Here is a 19,398-nt window from a genome sequence, read left to right as displayed (position 1 = left end):
AGAGGACATTAAGCCATTTCTGGTTTAGTTGGAAGAGAAAATAGACTTTTGCTCTTATTATATCAGAAAAACAATGGATCAAAAATATAATTTATTATCAGTGTAAGTAAATATTCCATTTTTCTATAGTTTTTATGATAACACCAAGAAGCTGCCAAGTGATAATTAAATAATAAAGATTTAATATGAAAAAACTATTCTAACCATGTATTTTTCTCTCACATAGTGCCTGATTTTTTTTCTCTCAGTTTAGAAATGATTATCTCTTCAGTTATTAATAGCATATGGAACTGTATTTCATCTTAAGATATGCCATGTTTGCATATGGTATTTATATATTTGGAAGGTACATTATTTCTATTGCAAGAACAATTTTAAAGTTCTCTGTGAACTCCTTCTGGTAATTAATGTCCTCATTCTATGAAAATTAAGGTCATAATTAGAAATGTTCTTCTATTAACAATGACATTAACACTTTAAATATAGGGTAAAATAGCTTTTGTCCAGTTTGGTATAAACTTCCTCTCACATATCCTAAAATTCTAATAATTTGTTACCTAGGACCTCACTTAGCTGCTGCTTGTTTTTCACCAAAGCAAATTTACTATCTCATTTATAAATAATGAGCAAGTAAAACTTAAATAATTCAAACATATTTGAACAATTTTCAATGGATTATGATTTGTCTCAAGAATATAGGGGAATTAGCATGTAGATAAATGAAGTTAGAACACACCCTCACACCATACACAAAAATAAACTCAAAATGTCTTCATGAGTTAAATAAAAGACATAACACCATAAAACAACTCTTAGAAGAGAACATAGGCAAAACAATCTCTGTCATAAATTGTACCAATGTTTTCTTAGGTGAATTTCCCAAGGCAATGGAAATAAAAACAAATGGGACCTAATCAAGCTTACAAGCTTTTGTACAGCAAAAGAAACCATAAACAAAATGAAAAGACAACCTATGGACTGGGAGAAAATATTTGCAAATGATGAGACCAACAAAGGCTTAATTTCCAAAATACACAAACAGCTCATACAACTCAAGAACAAAAAGACAAACAACCCAATCAAAAAATGGGCAGAAGACCTAAATAGACATTTCTCCATAGAAGACATGCAGATGGCCAACAGGCACATGAAAAAAATAATTAGCTCAACATCGCTAATTATTAGAGAAATGCAAATCAAAACTACAATGAGGTACCACATCACACTAATCAGAATGCCCATCATGAAAAAGTCTACAAATAACAAATGCTGGGAAGGGTGTGGAGAAAAGGGAACCCTCCTACACTGTTGGTGGGAATGTAAATTGGTGCAGCCACTATGGAAAACAGTATGGAGGTTCCTCAAAAAACTAAAAATAGAGTTGCCATATAATCCAGCAGTCCAACTCTTGGGCATATATTTGGACAAAAGTTTAATTTAAAAAGATACATGCACCCCTATGTTCATAACAGCACGATATACAACAGCCAAGACATAGAAGCAACCTAAGTGTCCATGGACAAGTTAATAGATAAAGAAGTTGTGGTACATATGTATAATGGAATATTACTCAACCATAAATATGAATGAAATAATGGCATTTTCAGCAACATGGATGGACATAGTGATTATCATACTAAGTGAAGTAATCAGAAATAGAAAGCATATGATATCACTTATATGTGGAATCTAAAATACGATACAAATGAACTTATCTACAAAACAGAAACAGACTCACAGACATAGAGAATAGACTTGTGATTGTCAAGGGGGAGGGGGGTGGGGTGGGATGAATTGGGAGTTTGGGATTAGCAGATGCAAACTATTATGTAGAGAATGGATAAACAAGGTCCTACTGTATAGCACAAGGACCCATATGCAATATCCTGTGATAAACCATAATGGTTTAACCATAATGGATAAACCATAATGGAATTATATGCAATATCCTGTGATAAACTATAATGTATACATATATATATAATATATTCAGATATATATATATGAATAAATTTGCTGTACAGTAGAAATTATCACAACATTGTAAATCAACTATACTTCAATAAAATAAAATTTAAAAGAAGAATATAAGGGAATTAGCATTTTAATATGTGAATACTCAATTCTGGAATAAATCTAGTGGATTTCAGTCAGGACATACTCTATAGGAACTTTTGAAGAATAGCTCAACATTAACAAAAAGGAGTATATCGCAACAACATAATTTGCTATTTTTTTGCGGTACACGGGCCTCTCACTGCTCTGGCCTCTCCCGTTGTGGAGCACAGGCTCCGCACGTGCAGGCTTAGCAGCCATGGCTCACGGGCTCAGCCACTCCGTGGCATGTGGGATCCTCCCTGACCGGGGCACAAACCCGTGTCCCCTGCATCGGCAGGCGGACTCTCAACAACTGCACCACCAGGGAAGCCCCATAATTTGCTATTTTAAAACTATGTTGTTCTCTCTACCATGAAGTCCCAGTCAAACTAACAAATCAACTCAGCCATGTTAGGACATCTTCACTCCCTTCTCTCCCTTTCTCTTTTTGGAACATACTGTAAAAATCCAATACAGTTTGGAGAAGAAGTTAAGTAATGTTTCTTTCAAGCAGTAAGGATGTCCCAAGTTCTTTGTTTCTAATCAGTTAATGAAATATAGACCCTGTTGACACTCTGGAAGCATTAACATTGATAAGGTATGTTTCCATATTATACCCTTGGGTTATATGTCAGCAGTCCCTGGGAGGTCAAACGGGATTCTCTGTAAAGAAGAGAGGTCTGATCCTGATTGGGATCAAGAATTTCCTTTGTGTCACATGTTGAGAAATACAGTTTAGACTGAGTATAATCCCAAAAAGTCTTAACATTATTTTAAACAATCTTTGATCTAATAAATTGGGCAATTTCTGAGTGAGGCTATTTATCTCATAAAACACACACTTCTGTGATATATGACCGGCACACTCAAAGAATAAAATAAAATATCTACAAGGCAGTTAAGCTAAACAGTCTGTAGGATCCTTACAATAGCTGAGAGATTGGAGGCAGAGATAAGGATTGTGTGGATGTATGTGAGAGTACAATAGCCTTGAATGAGTACAGAACAGAGAAGATAAAAATAGAAGAGATGTATTTAAAGAAATAGTTGAAACTCTTAGCAAGGGAAATGGATCAACCCTACCTTAGAAATGGGAGTAAAGAGGTAAGGAGAAAAGTTGGATATTTTCTGTGAAAGTCTGTGAGTTGATTTAAAATTATTACCCAGTGTAAATAAACATTAAATAAACATTACAGGGAGTAGAGAGTGTTAATAACAGAGTAGATAAAAGGATGAACTGTGTGCATTTCAGTCTTTTCTGGAAAAGCAGCCAGAGGCAGGTCCAAAACAAATGGCTGAGATATTAATTATTTTTCATTCCATATATAAAGCAGAAAGTATAGAACAATGGCAGGGTAAAAATTAAAACTATTGTGATTAGGATTTGGGAGTGGAGGTGCATAATTTTTTAAAGAATTTTTTTAAAAGACATATGAAATAAAATAGCACAGGTAAATGTTTTATCTTGGATAAGATTGTTCTAAAATTAAATGTCATATATAAAAGTAAACTGACTATACTTTTTTGTTCTCTCATGAGTCATTTACTCACAACTAATTTATAGAGCTGTTGTATAAAGTAGATACACTCATAACAGTTTAGACTCTATTAACAACACTTTAATTATAGTTCTGTTAGATTACAGTTATCACTGAATGTTTAAATGTCTATTTTACAACATGAACAGGGACCTCCCTGGTGGCGCGGTGGTTAAGAATCTGCCTGCCAATGCAGGGGACACGGGTTGATTCCTGGTCTGGGAAGATGCTACATGCCACAGAGCAACTAAGCCCATGCACCACACAACAACTGAGCCTGCACTCTAGAGCCTGTAAGTCACAACTACTGAGCCCGCGTGCCACAACTACTGAAGCTCACATGCCTAGAGCCTGTGCTCCACAACAAGAGAAGCCACCGCAATGAGAAACCTGTGCACCGCAACGAAAAGTAGCCCTCGCTCACCGCAACTAGAGAAAGCCCACACACCACAACTAGGGAAAGCCCACGCACAGCAATGAAGACCCAACGCAGCCCAAAATAAATAAGCTAATTAATTTTAAAAAAACATGAAAAATTAGTATGTCCAAATAAATAATTTTTTTCAATTGAATGATTGACTGATTTTAACCTAATTTCCTCTCTAACTTCCAAATATATATACTAAATTCTTTAAAGCTAAGTATTTTCAGTGAGATACAATCGTCTATAACTCTGTGCAATAACAGTACTATTCATACACAAACACTTTATTTGATAGTTATTGAAGAGCACATTTTATGCCTCCTTTTCGTAAGAAACTTCCTAGAAAGAGTTTCATCCTACTTTCCAAATATCTCCTACATATTTGACATTCAAAATGCATTAATTGTTTCACCAATTAATTAAATAACTGAAATACTAAAGGGTTTGTGAAAGAGGTCTATTAGAGATTTAGATTTAATGTGTATTGCTGTAATAAAGTTGGGAAAATGTGAACCTTGAGCTGCCAGCCATAATTGTCCAGCCTGTTGGTCTCAAAAGCTTGTTTGGAAGCAGAAAGCAGAGACAAAGAGGTGAAAAATACTGTAAACACTGAGTTTTTGTGGGTTTGTTTTGCTTTTTTGGCACTCCTGTTCTTTTTTTTTTTTTTGGCAAAATTATGTTAGCCTATAAATTTTCCTTTTTGCCTAAGTTCAACTGGTTTGCTGTTACTTGCAGTGAAACATCCCTGAATAATGCATGATGTCTCAACTGAAGGAAGTCCTCCAAGTATAGTTAAAATATGTTAGAAAGTGATGAATTCCAAAGAACAAATGCAGTCAAGAATTTTGCATTTGCAATATTCAGAAAAGAAATCAGCATTCCTTAATACCTGGTGCCATGAACTGTTTATTCTGGCCTCAGTATGAACATATTACATAGAAAACATTTTTATATCTACATATATTAATCTACTGAAAGCTCCATCAAATAGACAGCATATAAAAAATTAGTTTTACTTTAAGATGTATCATTTGTACAGAGTAAAATAATATACATATATTATTTAAAATATAATAAACACCCACATACCTATCTCACAATCTGAGAAATATAGTTTATTAATACTTTGAAGCTCCCTCTGTGCCTTTCTATAATCAATCTCTTCTAACTTATACCTTACTCCTAAGATGAATACTATTCTGAATTTTTTGTTGGTCATTTCCTTGCCTTTTTAAAATTTACTACATATATATGTATGGTAAAGCATATTGTTAAATTTTGCCTGCTTATGATTTTATGAAATCATTTATAAAATGTAATTTAATATTCAGCCATAAAAAAAGAAGGGGATCTTGCCATTTGTGACAACATGGGTGGAACTTAAGGGCATTATACTAAGTGAAATAAGTCAGAGAGAGAAATACAAATACCATATGATCCCACTTATATGTGAAATCTAAAAACGAACAAACACACAAAATAACCCAATTCATAGATACAAAGAACAGATTGGCTGTTGCCAGAAGCAAGGAGGAGGAGAATGGGGGAGATGTGAAATAGGTGAAGAAAGTCAAAACGTCCAAATTTCCAGCTATAAAATAAATGCATTATGGGATGTAATGTACAGAATGCGGAAAATAAAAAATAAAATGAAATCATACGACATAAATTCTTCTTTGGCTTGATTTTATCATTCAATATGTTTTTGAGATTAATTCCTTCAAACATAGATCACCATTTTACCAGTTCTTTTAGCACTCTGCTTTCTGAATATAAAGTAACTTATTCACCTCTCTGATTGTTGACGATTTTGTACTCCTTCAGTTTCTTGATATTAAAAACAATGTTGGTAGGAATATCCTTGAAAATATTTCCTTCAGTATATGTGCAATTATATCTTGGGCTTCTTCACCAGGGAGCAGAATTGCTGGGACACAGAGTGTGCACATCTTCAAGGCAATTGTGCAGAGTCAAACTGTTTTCCAAAGAGGTTGTGTCAGTTTACAACCCCCATCTACACAGTGTAAAAATCCCTGTTGCTCCATTTCATTGCCTAACACTTATTATTGTCCTTTAATTTTTGGCAGTCTGGTGGGAGTAATATACTATTTCAGGGTGATTTTAATTTGAATTTCTCTGGCAATAATGGAGCTGTGAATATTTACTTATCTTTAGGGAAATTCATGTTTCCTTTTCTGTAAAATGCCTAATATCTTCATATCTTTTGCCAAATTTTCCATTAAATTGTCTATTTCTTATGGATTTCAAAGTGTTCTTTATAAAATGCAAATACTTATACCTTATGATTATATGTATTATGAATATCTTTTCCAAGAATGCAACTATCTTTTCAGTTTCTGTAAGGCGACACTGAAATAGGCATAGTTCATGAATTTAAATTTAGTGTAATTCATTGAACTTTTTATTTCTACTGTTGTTTTGGAACTTGTTAAAGAAGTTCTTTCCTGCCTCGAAGTCATAATGGTATTCTTTTATATGGCTTTCTAAATATTTTCATATCTTAGCTTTTTATATTTATGTTTGTAACCTATCTGAAATAGATTTTTGTACATTGCATTGGAGTAGAAATGTCATTTAATTATTTTCATATAAATAAGCTATTATCCAGCATCATATATTGGATGGTCCTTCTTTTATCGACTGATCTCCACTGCAAGGTCTTCTATATTGTAATTTTTTAAAAAATAATAGCATATGTATTAGGATTTTCTATTACATTGCATTTGCTAATGTGTTTATTTTATTATTGTATCAATAGCATGATGTCTTTGTTATTCTACTTTTATAATCATTCTTTTCACTGAAATATAATTAAAACATAACATTATATTAATTTCAGGTGTACAGCATAATGATTTGACATTTGTATGTTGTGAAATGACCATTGCAATGTCTAGTTAATATATAGCACCACACGTAGTTACACATTTATTTTCTTGTGATGAGAACTTTCAAGATCTATTCTCTTAGCAACTTTCAAACATACAATGCAGTACTATAAACTACAATCATCATGCTATATATTACATCCCAGGACTTATTTATTTTATAACTGAAAGTCTGTACCTTTTGACCACCTTCACCAATCTTTCCTGCCTACTAGCTCCCAAGCCTAGCAACCAACAATCTGTTCTATCTATGAGTTTGGTATTGTTTGTTTGTCTGTTTGTTTGGATTCCAATATAAGTGAGATCATATAGTAATTATCTCTCTGACTTATTTCACTTAGGACAATGCCCTCAAGGTCCAATCCATGTTGTTACAAATGGCAAGATTTTTGTCTTTTTTTTTTTTTACTGCTGAAAAATATTTCATTGTATATATATATATACATTGTATATGTGTGTGTGTGCTACATTGTCTATTCATCCATTGATGGGCATTTAAGTTGCCTCCATGTTTTGGCTATTATAAATAATGTTGACATAAATACAGGGATGTAGATATCTTTTTGAATTAGTGTTTTTATTTTTTTTGGATAAATACCCAGAAGTGGAATTGCTGTATCACATTAGTTCTATTTTTACTTTTTTGAGTAACTTCTATACTGTTTTCCATAGTGGCTGCACCAATTGACATTCCCACCAACAGTACACAAGGGTTCTCTTTTCTCCACATCTTTGCCAGCACTTGTTATCTTGTATTTCTGATAATAGCCATTGGGACAGGTGTGAGGCGATAGTTTTTGTGGCTTTGATTTGCATTTTCCTGATGACTAGTGATGTCGAGTACCTTATTATGAACAAGTTGGCCATCTATATGTCTTCGGAAAAATGTCTATTCAGATCTTCTTTCCAGCTATTAATTGGATTTTTGGTGTATTTTCTTTTTTTTTTTTGAGTTGTATGGGTTCTTTATACATTTTGGATATTAACCTCTTATCAGATATATAATTTACAAATATTTTCTCCCATTCAGTAGGCTGCCTTTTCATTTTGTTAATGGTTTGCTATTGCTGTACAGAAGCTTTCTAGTATGATGTAGACCTCTCTATTTTTCCTTTTGTTGCCTTTGTCTTTGGTGTCAAATATTATCACTAAATGTAAGGTATGAACATAGATTTGTCTTCCTAAGAGTGTCTTGACTCTTCTTGACCTTTTTCATTTTCATATAAAATCTGAAATTAACTTGTCATATTCCTCAGCAACTCCCAAAAAGAGTGTTCAGATCTTGACTGAAATTGTATTAATCTAAAAATGAAATGTTTGAGAATTGACATCATTTAAGTATAGTTTTTTCTGTTAATGAACATTATATTTCTCTATTTCCATGTTAATCCCTTTATACAAATATATCAATTCCCACACTACAGGTTTCTCACATTTTAGTTTATTTCTGTCTCATTTTAAATTTAAATTTCAGATTGCATTTTAACTGTTTCTATCTGTTGCTATTATATAAAAATATGATAGATTTATTTCTCTGTGCTAGTGACTTCAGGGCCTCACTGATTTTTTCATTGCTTCTTCATTCATAGCAAAACCCTAAGCTATGTGCCTCATAGAAAACTACATTTCTGATAGCATGACTCTTGGATCCCAGTACTCCAAGGTTAGTTATGAGCAATTATCAGAAATGTGGCACAGGATTTCCAAGCAGTCTCTCTATTAGGGACTCTATTAGGGTCAGCCCTTCGTCTCTCACTTTCTCTTATTCCTGTTTTCTGAAATTCAGACTCAATGATTGGAATTTCAACATTCAACCATGAAGAAACTTCATGCTGGAAGTTTCTCACTGAGAATGGTAGAAGGAAGAAAAAATGCAGAGCATGAGCCACTAATATTACTGGAGCTTCCATTTTACCTACTTCTAGCCTTCTTTTGCATGTGAGAATAAATCCATGACAATTTTTCAGTTTCTCTTTTTCCCAGAACAAATTTCTTAACTCTTATGTCAATGGATTTTAATTGTAATAACATCTGCATTTATTAGAAAAAAGTCTTTAAGTATGCTTAAAGTCAGGAGAAAATCATGGAACATTTTTTTTCCTGCTAAATTACAAAAAGTCATTTCCAAATAAGAAAAACTAGTTGACATCTGTTTCCAAAAATAACTATTTACATTTGAAATTGACTTAATCCATAAAAATATCATTACATATAAAAATGATTGGGATATAATGAATTGTTTTCTATAGAATTTCAACAAGTAGTAAGAAGTTTTATTTTTTTAATTATGTTAACCTTAAAATGCTAAAAATCAAGTTGAAGTTTCACTTATTCTACCTCTCTGAAGGAAAACATATATTTGTTATCGGCTGGCAGCAATGATAACATTTTCTTTGTCGAGAGACACTTGCCATCTTAAAGCTGTACAATATGAAGCATCATTATAAAATGAAACATTCAAGTGTTGATGATCTGTTTCCTCTCTATTGACAACTAAGAAGGCTAAAGTTGTGCAGCTGTTACATTCCCATGATGCATGTACTTTTACCTTTATACAAACTAGGCAAACTCTATATTTTGGTATGCATAAGCTCAGAAGACAGGCACAAAATAAAGTTCTGAAACATTCTTTGATTTTTTTTTATAGAATCTCTTCTCCCTAATGCTCACTGATTTGGGAAAGAAAAATAAATTGATGATTCATGAGGGTTAAACACTGCCAGCTGATTCTTTTTACTAGCTGCAGATGGAGCAGTTTCTTTTTAAAAGCAAAGTTCAAGTCTTCACGCAAACAACAATTAGAAAAGTTAATGTCTCATTTTATTTAAACAATTTCAGTTCAGCTGTGAGGAAGCTTAACTATTGAGTATGTTATGAAACAACTGTATTTAATTAAATGTTGGTTTCAGAAAGTGGGCAGCTGAATATGCTCAATTTCCCAGCATTAAATTTGTTTATACAGACCTTTCATTCAACACACTCTTATCACCTTCTGGCTTTCCTCTTATGTTTTCCATATTTTTCTTTCTTAGACCATCTGTGGTTTATATATTATTAATTCAAGAAATATGTATTGCTTACCTACTATGTGGCAAGCTCTGATCTAAGGCTCAGCAACAAAAATTTACCATAGAGTGCTCAGTGATGCAAATTTAAAAATCAGTACATCACTTGAGAATCAATGCCATTAAAAGGACACACTAAATGGTCAGAATAAATCAAGACTTTCATGTGAATGTCATGAGAAAATTTCATAGGTAAGTCTAATCATAATTTTTGATATTTTCTGATGCTCCTGAAATTTGGAAAAATAAATCTGCCATTCAATCATTAAAAAAATGTATTCCAAACAAAAACTTATGAGAAGGTATAGGGAAATTAAGACAATATAATCTTACAATGATTTGGCCAAAGTTCTCTTATATAAGTTAAATTTTGCTTTCATTGAAGTTTACCTTTTTTATAGTATATGATAATGAATGTTTAGAAAACTGGAATTTTTGATTACCTGAAAATAGTTTTCTATATTTTAACAGGTCTAGTACAAAAGTATAGAGTGAAGTTTTGTTTTATATTAAAGATATTTAATGTGACTATTAATGTAACCAAAGTTAAGCTTCATTAATGAGCACACAGAAAATAGATAATATAAATGCAATGTTATACATAACAATCCAGGTGTTCAAAAGTATTTTTGTGATAAAATCAGGTTTCCTAGAGAAAAAAATATATATGTTTAAAATAAAACAGGAAGAAGAAAACAGGTATTGTTTATGGCAGAGGATTTTGTAATAAGGACTAGAACCCTGATGGTTCAAGGATTGTTTATTTTCTCATGGGAAAATCACCTAGAAATCCCATCAATTGTTGATTCAAAACCATTGATTAAAGGGTCAAATCTTATAAGAAAGTCAACGTGTTAATCTATCAACATGTTTGCTTTGAAGATATTATTTCGTAAATTATAGGTCACAGACACTAAAAACAATAGATTAACTTTTCTATAATTGATAAACACCTTTCTAAAATTCATAGAATTTGAGACATACAGGAATTTATATACTTCTAATTTTATCTGTACTCCAATTGCTTTTCCCAGTTAAATGTACTCATTTACTTACTTTAGCAGAAGTCTGTATTATGCCTTGAGATTATCTCCTTGTATAATAACTATATGTATATTTAAATAAATATAAACTTACAGGGTATAGCTGGAGGTTGTTTTATTATAAAGACCTCTTTTGCTCTTGCCTTGAGTCTGTAATCTTGGGCATGAGCTTTTGTTTCTACACAGTCATATTTATAATGTTGCCCCGAATTCCTAATTCATTGTAGCTTGATTTGTTTGCCTAAAAATATGACACCCCTAGACTCTTTCTAAGATTCCTCCATTGAATTGTCACAACCCAAGTCACTCCACTGCTGTCTCCTCTAGTCTTGAGTACTGTGCTGTGTTTAACTATCAATCTGCAGGTTGTAAAATACTTCCATAATATAACTTTTAATCATGTGTCTATCCCAATTCTGAATGATTTTTATGGTAGCATATTCTTGAATTCATCTCAAATGGCAAACTTTTTTCTTGGTTCTATTCCAGAACTTACTCATTAAGTATCAGCCCTGTTCTGCCTTTTGATCTTTGCCTTGGTGAGCCTACCTCAACTTACCCTCTTCAGAACTGTTCCTTTGCTCAGATGTTGAAAACAGGAATCATTTCTATCCTTTCCTCTCGGGTATCTGTCAGCAGCTCACGTAACCCTGAAATACACCTATGGATTAGCAAACACCTAGAGGGAAGAGTCTTGGCATATAGAAACCAAGAATACTTATTCATTTAATGTAAATCAATACTTACTCAAAATCTTTTATGCTGGAGACACTTTACTAGGCACCTATTATGTTAGATAATAGACCTGTTCTTATTGTATTTATCTCAAATCATTCCCCCTTTGGAAGAGAATGAGGTTCAAGATCATTTACAAGATTTATAGCATGTGGAGATGTTAATCTACCCAACTACCTAGGAAGTATCTACCTACCAAAGAGGGTTAGAATTATATCTGATACTTTTGTACTTAAAAAGCTATAAAAGGTCAAAAAGAGTTGCCATTGGTAAAATGTTTCAAAGTAATTCATAATGTTGAATGTTTATTTTGGCTTTGCTCTGTAATCTGAGAAAACCAGTCATATAAATAATGTAATATATAAGAAAATTTTACTTATTACAATTAATATTTCTAACAGTTAAATAAATAGTTTACAGCAATGACAAAACATTCAGGACTGGTGACAGACACCAGAGAATTGAGGAAGTGAAGAGGAAAACATTTATTTTTACTTTGAATTTTTATTACTTGACTATTTTTATAATATTTGATTTAATGTAGTTTTTAGTAAATGACATATTACAATCAAAAGAAAACCAAGCAGCAAGAATTATTTTTGAATGCATAAGAAATTGATAATGTCCACCATAAACATTTGAAAATAAAAGTTACCAAGAAAGTATTAAAGTAAGTCATAATCCTACAACCATTCTTCTATCCTTTTTCTCTTTTTTTTAAGATTATAAATCATAGCAAAACTTTCTATAACTTTTATTCTGTATTTATCACTGTTTCTCCTTTGATCTTTACCATCCATACTAAAATGATATTTTCTATTCATCCTTTGTATAAGTTATCAACGTGCTTAGGGTGATTTTTGTATGTCATAATTTTGTGGGTTAAATGACAATTCCAGTAAATTCTATACATAAACTCTAAAGGTATATGATTCAACTTATTTTCAAGACCAGAGGGCAGTTTAGTACTTTAGGTCTTCAACCAGCTGTTCTTCTCTCATTTTTTTCCCTAACCTAATTCCTTATCTCAGCTATTGTTTGTTTTTGGTAACATTGTTCATTATTTCCTATACTACTTCTGAGCCATATCTCAATCTAAAACTTAAGACTAAGACTTCATTTGGCCTTAGATCATCCATTTCTCTTGAACTTATCTTTTATTCAACTTTACTTGAAAGCATGTGTTTGCCTTGGTCCCATGTCTACTTATGAGACAGTTATAAGATATTACCTCATATTATGCGACCCCAGTGATTTCCTCTATAGTCACCACTTGATAAATTATTTCTATGCTTGCAAATTTTAATTCTTTTAAATTTAATTATTGATTTTAAATGTATTAACATATTCAGCCAACAAATATTGAAATAACTACTACATAGACGTTCTAAAATATGTGTTAAGTACTGGGTGTACTCTGGTGAATGAAACAGACAGGACTTGATCCCATGGAGCTTACAATCAAAGGAGGAAGACAGACTCTAATCAAACAAATACATAAAATGCTACAGTGCTGTTAACAAAAATATTTTAAAGTATTATGTGAATAACTGCGATGGAGATGAGAGCAATTTAAGATCAGGTGATCAGGGAAGAATTTTTGAGAATATGATTTTTATGATGAGGAATTAAAAATGAAATTATTTAGGCAAATGTGTAGAGAGGTTGAGGAGTGTGAGAAAAATTACGGGGGGGGGGAATAAAATATATAAAGCACTTGGGACTTCGTAAATATCTTGGAGGCTTAGAGGGCCTGAAAGAAGAGTAATGTCACAGGCATAAATAAATGGTGAAGTGGAGAGAGGTGAGTTTTTAGGGGTAGCAAAGACTGGATCACAAAGTGCTTGAGGACTCTGGTAAGAAAATTATTTTATTAATGGCAATGGAAAATCTTTGAAGAGTTTTAAAGAGGAGTAACTCTCTTTCTCTCACTCACTCTTTTTTCCGTTTCTTCTTTCATTCATTTCTTCCTTGTTTTTACTTGCCCAACAGACATTGAGCTTGAACTTCATTCCAGGCTCTTTGCTAGGTAGGTTGGAATACACAGCCAATCAGTCATAGCTTTCTGTTCTTGAGAAGCTGTTAATGGTTGGCTTAGCGGATCTTTTAGGGGAGTTTTATTATTGATATCTGATCACTGTATCATTACTTTTCTACTCAAATTGATAGAGTCCTTAAAGACAAGGACTCTTGGATTAAAGTCACTTCTGTAACACCAAACATACCACTTTCTGTAGACATAATTTTGTTGGTCTGTGGAAAGGAGGAGTTTGAATACGTTAAGCGTTACACATGAGTTTCATTGTGGTTTTTGAAGTGGCAAATCACACAAAAATGGAATGCGTTTAAAAGCAGGAAAAGTGAGGCGTGGAAAGCAGTCTCTGGAGTATTTTCTTGTCTATTCCAGCACCTGAAAGGTGGTTCAGTCCCATAATAGCTGGCATGAATTGTGTCCCAAATGTTAAAATGATCTGCAATGTCATTTCAAGCTTGATAAGAGAGTGAATTATTAATTTGTGATAAAGCATTAGCTTTAGGCCAGAAAATATAAAAAATAATCTTCACCCCATCATTTAGGAAATCAGGAAAGGTAATTAAACTAACGAATGATAAAGTATTATACATCTACACTGGAAATCACACATACACACATGCACACGATGCAGCACAATTAAATTTAGTAGAACTGGCAAAATAGATGATTCAAATTTCCTGTTCTAAACAATGAAACCATTCTTGTTATCCCAAAGACTTGTGTCAGCACCGAAGACACAATCTTGAAAATGACTGGAACCCTGAAGAGTAAAAAACAACAACTAGAGCAACTGATGTTATTTAAATTGTAATTAAATCCAAAATTATCAAAACTAAGAAACAAATTGTCTCTCCTAGTCCTGGAGAAAGAATGAAGATGAATCTCACTAGGATTCTGAATTTCACAGCCAGGCTAATTGTAGGAAAAAGCATTCAAACAGGAAGTCTTCCCAGAGAAATTAGGATGCTCACTAAAATCAGAGGGACTGTGCATATGAAGCTATAGGATGCTGAATGTTCTTTTCTAATTGTCCAATTCTATATTTTCTCTGGAAAGGAAAATTCAAATATTTAATGGCATTAAAAGTATATTAGCTTTATTAAATAAAAATTAATAACAAGAAACTTTTCTCTGTGCTAATGCAAAGTGAGGCTCTCAAAGGAAATGCATTTTTTAATTCATCTCAATCTTCTTTTCTTTGCCCTACTTCAATTTAATATTATTTCAGAAGACAAATAATTATATTTCCTCTGTGTTTACTTTTCCAAAGTATTCAATCTATAAAAATTTTAAGAGGATGCTAACATTAGGGTTTTAATAAAAAGAAAAGTTCTCAAAGATATGGCAAGGAATAAAAATACAATCTGAAGGAACCAATGCATACAAAAAAGAGGTAAACAGAAATCAGTGATTAGTGAGTATGAGCTAGGCAAAAATAAAGCCAAAGCTTATTGCCTCTTGTATTTACAACTGCCTAAGTCACAGGCCTCCCTATGTGACCTCCCATCTCAGTCCCCAATTTACTCACTTCAGATTTCAGATCACATTCCCTGTCTGTTCATTCAAGTATGTGTCATCACATGTTAAGAATGTTCTTCCTTACAGATGCATGCTGAAGTCTTTATATTCAAATAGTTTTCTGCACTATAGTTTGGATCTTTCTAGGACAACCTCTTCTATTCCTTACATCTACTAGTTAAAACAACTTTCCACTAACCCATCAAAGTCTTCTGCAATTATTTTGTGTCAGCTGCATGCTTTTTTCTGTTAGCAAGACAGGCTGTATTTCTTTTTTTTTTTTAATTTATTTTACTATTTTTTTTGCAGTACACGGGCCTCTCACTGCTGTGGCCTCTCTCGCTACGGAGCACAGGCTCCGGACGCACAGGCTCAACGGCCATGGCCCACGGGCCCAGCCGCTCCGCAGCATGTGAGATCTTCCCGGACCGGGGCACGAACCCGCATCCCCTGCATCGGCAGGCAGACTCTCAACAACTGCACCACCAGGGAAGCCCCAACAGGCTGTATTTCTAAATGCATTAGGGAACTTACAGATTTTTAAAACTATTATCCATTATTCTAAATTAGTCTCTTTTGTTTCTTAATTTCTTACCCATTGTTATGCATGTCAGTCTTCTTAATTAGCAACGAGTAATACAATTTCCCACACACTTCTTTCAAATATATTTTATCTTGTTTAATATTTTACATTATTTAATCCTTAATTTAGCATGATTGCAATTGTATAAACTGATCAATGTCAATAATGCTTTGTGAGAAAATAGAAACTTTCTTTTATACTTTTAATAGTTACTTTTAAATAATTTTCAGTTTAGAAAAACTAATATTTTTGATTGCACCACATTATTAACAGAAATACCTAACAATCTTCAAAATGTATCTCTATCAGTTTAATTGTCCATAGCTGTAATTGAATTTATTCTTACCTGTATGATAACTCCTCTCAAAACTTGTGCATGAATATTAAATGGATAAAAATAGACAGGGATTTTCTATTCAGTAGACATTTTATAAAGTAAAAACAATAGTAATAAAAATATTATATGCATCATTTATACCCATCTGATGTCACATTTTCACTTGTGAAACTTTATGGAAGAATTTTACAACAAATATAATAAGCTGAATAATAATTGTGATCTACCTTTAAAAGCAAAATCTTTCCATAATTAAAATATAACTACTGTGTGAGACAGGTGCTCATTAGTACAATGTGCATATTTAGCTTCTTTACATTGTTTATGTCTCAATTTGCTTCCATGGTTTCTCTTTTAAAAGAATACAATGAATACAGTCAGCCCTCCATATCCACAGATTCCATATCCACCAATTCCACACCTACATATTTAACTAACTGCAGATTAAAAATATTCAAAACAAAAAAATTCCAGAAACTCCCCAAAAGCAAAACTTGCATCTGTTTCATTCCAGCAACTATTTACATAGAATTTATATTATATTAGGTGTTATAAATAACCTAGAGAAGATTTAAAATATACAGGAGTATGTGCGTAGATTATATGCAAACACTTTGCCATTTTATATAAGGCACTTCAGCATCCTCTGGTTTTGGTGTCCACAGGCAGTTCTGGAACCAATCCACCAAAATACCGAGGGATGATGGTAGTGAGTTTATTTACACAACTCTCTTTCATGTAACTCATGATAGTTACACATTATTTTTAATTAATTAGGGAGAGGGCCATTATGAATTAATGAAAAACCTGATTTATAAAAGTTTTAAAGCCATGGTATATCTAATAGGTATATGCAAATGAATAGCATGTAAGATAATTTCAGCTAATGGATTTGTTAACCCATTGATGTCTTACCTATCTGCTGTAATAAATAGATAGTTCATAAATAACTAGTCAATTGTTTTTCTCTAAATTTACTTAGTATATTTTATTTTTCTAAGTGTTAAAATATCCCTTTTCTAGTTTTTGTTTATACTGTTAGTTTGCTTTGTTCATACTTTATTCAAAGTCAGTTCAAATGTACAAGCATACCTAGGAAATATTGAAGGTTCTGTTCCATAATAATACAATAAAGCAAATATCACAATAAATGAGTCACATGAATTTCTTTGTTTCCCAGTGTATATAAAAGTCATGTTGACAGTATACTGTAGTCTATTAAGTGTGCAATAATAGCATTATGTCTAAAAAGAGTACATATCTTAATTTTAAAATACTTTATTGCTAAAATAAATTGCTAACCATCATCTGAGCCTTCAGTGAGTCATAGTATTTTTGCAATAGTAACATCAAATATCACTGATCACAGCTCACCATTGCAAATATAATCATAATGAAAATGTTTGAAATATTGAGAGAATTACTAAAATGTTACACAGATACATGAAGTGAGCAAATGCTATTTGAAAAATGGCTCTGATAGACTTGCTCAACACCACAAACCTTCAATTTATTAAAAAATGCAATATCTGTGAAGCATAATAAACTGAAGTATAGTCAGATGAAGTATGCCTGTAAATATCAGTGTAGCTCTGATGAATTTTCCTGAAAAACAAAACAGCTTCCACCAACACAACAAAAGTCTTTTTCAATGTTGGTAACAGATGACAACATTTTCTATATTTGGAAAACAAGCTCTAGTTATTTCTTTAATACTGTGAAGAAAGCATCTGCTATTCTGAGTCAACACATACAAGTCTCCCTGATATACTGTGCCAACTCATGCTCTCTTCCATATACATGTTATCTTGACTAATAACATATCTTCAGAGATTTTGCATTTTGAAGAATTTTTAGCATTAATCTAAAAGGAAAAATGAAAGACACAAGATTAACCACCATTACTCTCTTGTTTATTGAAACTCTATGGTATCTGTACCATTTCTATTTAGAAAGTGTCTATACCTTGTTATCCCATAGTAAGGATAGTCTCTTACATTTGATAAATAATCTGTAATTATAATGTTAACTACAGTCTATTCCTGAGCAAGTTGATTGAATCAGAGATTCAAATTCAGTACAGGCAATTTGAATTGTTAAAAATGCCATTAACAGACTAGCTGATAGGTGATTTTCTCTCCTCATTAGAGTATGAGTTCCAAGGAGACAGACTTTTAAATTACTTTAATTGAAATTTTATCTTTTTAAATTTCATTTAGTCTACATGGATTTATTAAATATTTATTATAGTCAAGCCCTGGTCTTGATGCTGGGAAATACAATAATTAATAACATAGGGATGTAGCCATTATGCTATTCTTAATCTGTAATAAAATATTTGCAATTTATTTTGGTAAGAGCTTTAATATTCGTAAAGATGTATGAAAACAGTGAAGACTAATAACTCCCTTATTTGGGAAGCCTTCAAAGAATAAGTGACAGTTGAACTAGGTCTTCAAATGTGAGTAGAATTCTGTCATTTTAAAGGGTAATTTGGGTGGCAAGTAGAGTGTGGTTAGAATATACTGTGAAAGTGCAATGTTAGGATAGTGCAGTCAGATTGTAATGGGTGTTGTGTCAGTTAATGTGGTCTTAGCTGCAAGAGACAAACACCATTTATTATCTCAATAAATAAAAGGTCTGCAACAGGGAGATCCATGGTTGGTTTAGTGCTTATCTGTGTAATCAAGGACCCAGAATCTTGCCATCTGTCCACTGTGCCACCTTGAGTGTGTTGATGATGTGTCTGCTCATGATTGTGAGATGGCTGCATCAGCTCCAAGCATCAGATGCTTATGTTGTAGTTATGAGTCTGAAATGATGTGAGAAGGGAAATAAGGTCTTTCCCTTTCTGTGTTCTTCCCTTTTTATCACAGAGCTTCATTTTTCTGTGGTTAGGAAGGTGGATTATTGAGCTGAAATTTTGGGAGTTTCATTATTTAATTTTGTCCTCAAACAACATATGATGTTCACTTTCAGTCTTTTCAAGACATTTTAGATGTGCTATATAAATTTTCAAAGATGAGCACCTTGATCCTCCTATCAGAACAAATGATCATAACTCTTCTCCTATCTAATAAATCAAAGAAATATCAGGTGTAAAACTGGTGTATA

The sequence above is a fragment of the Lagenorhynchus albirostris genome, chromosome 17 (assembly GCF_949774975.1).
Source record: "Lagenorhynchus albirostris chromosome 17, mLagAlb1.1, whole genome shotgun sequence".
Classification (NCBI taxonomy): domain Eukaryota; kingdom Metazoa; phylum Chordata; class Mammalia; order Artiodactyla; family Delphinidae; genus Lagenorhynchus; species Lagenorhynchus albirostris.
The sequence above is the reverse complement of the archived record's forward strand: the minus strand, read 5'-3'. Positions refer to the sequence as shown.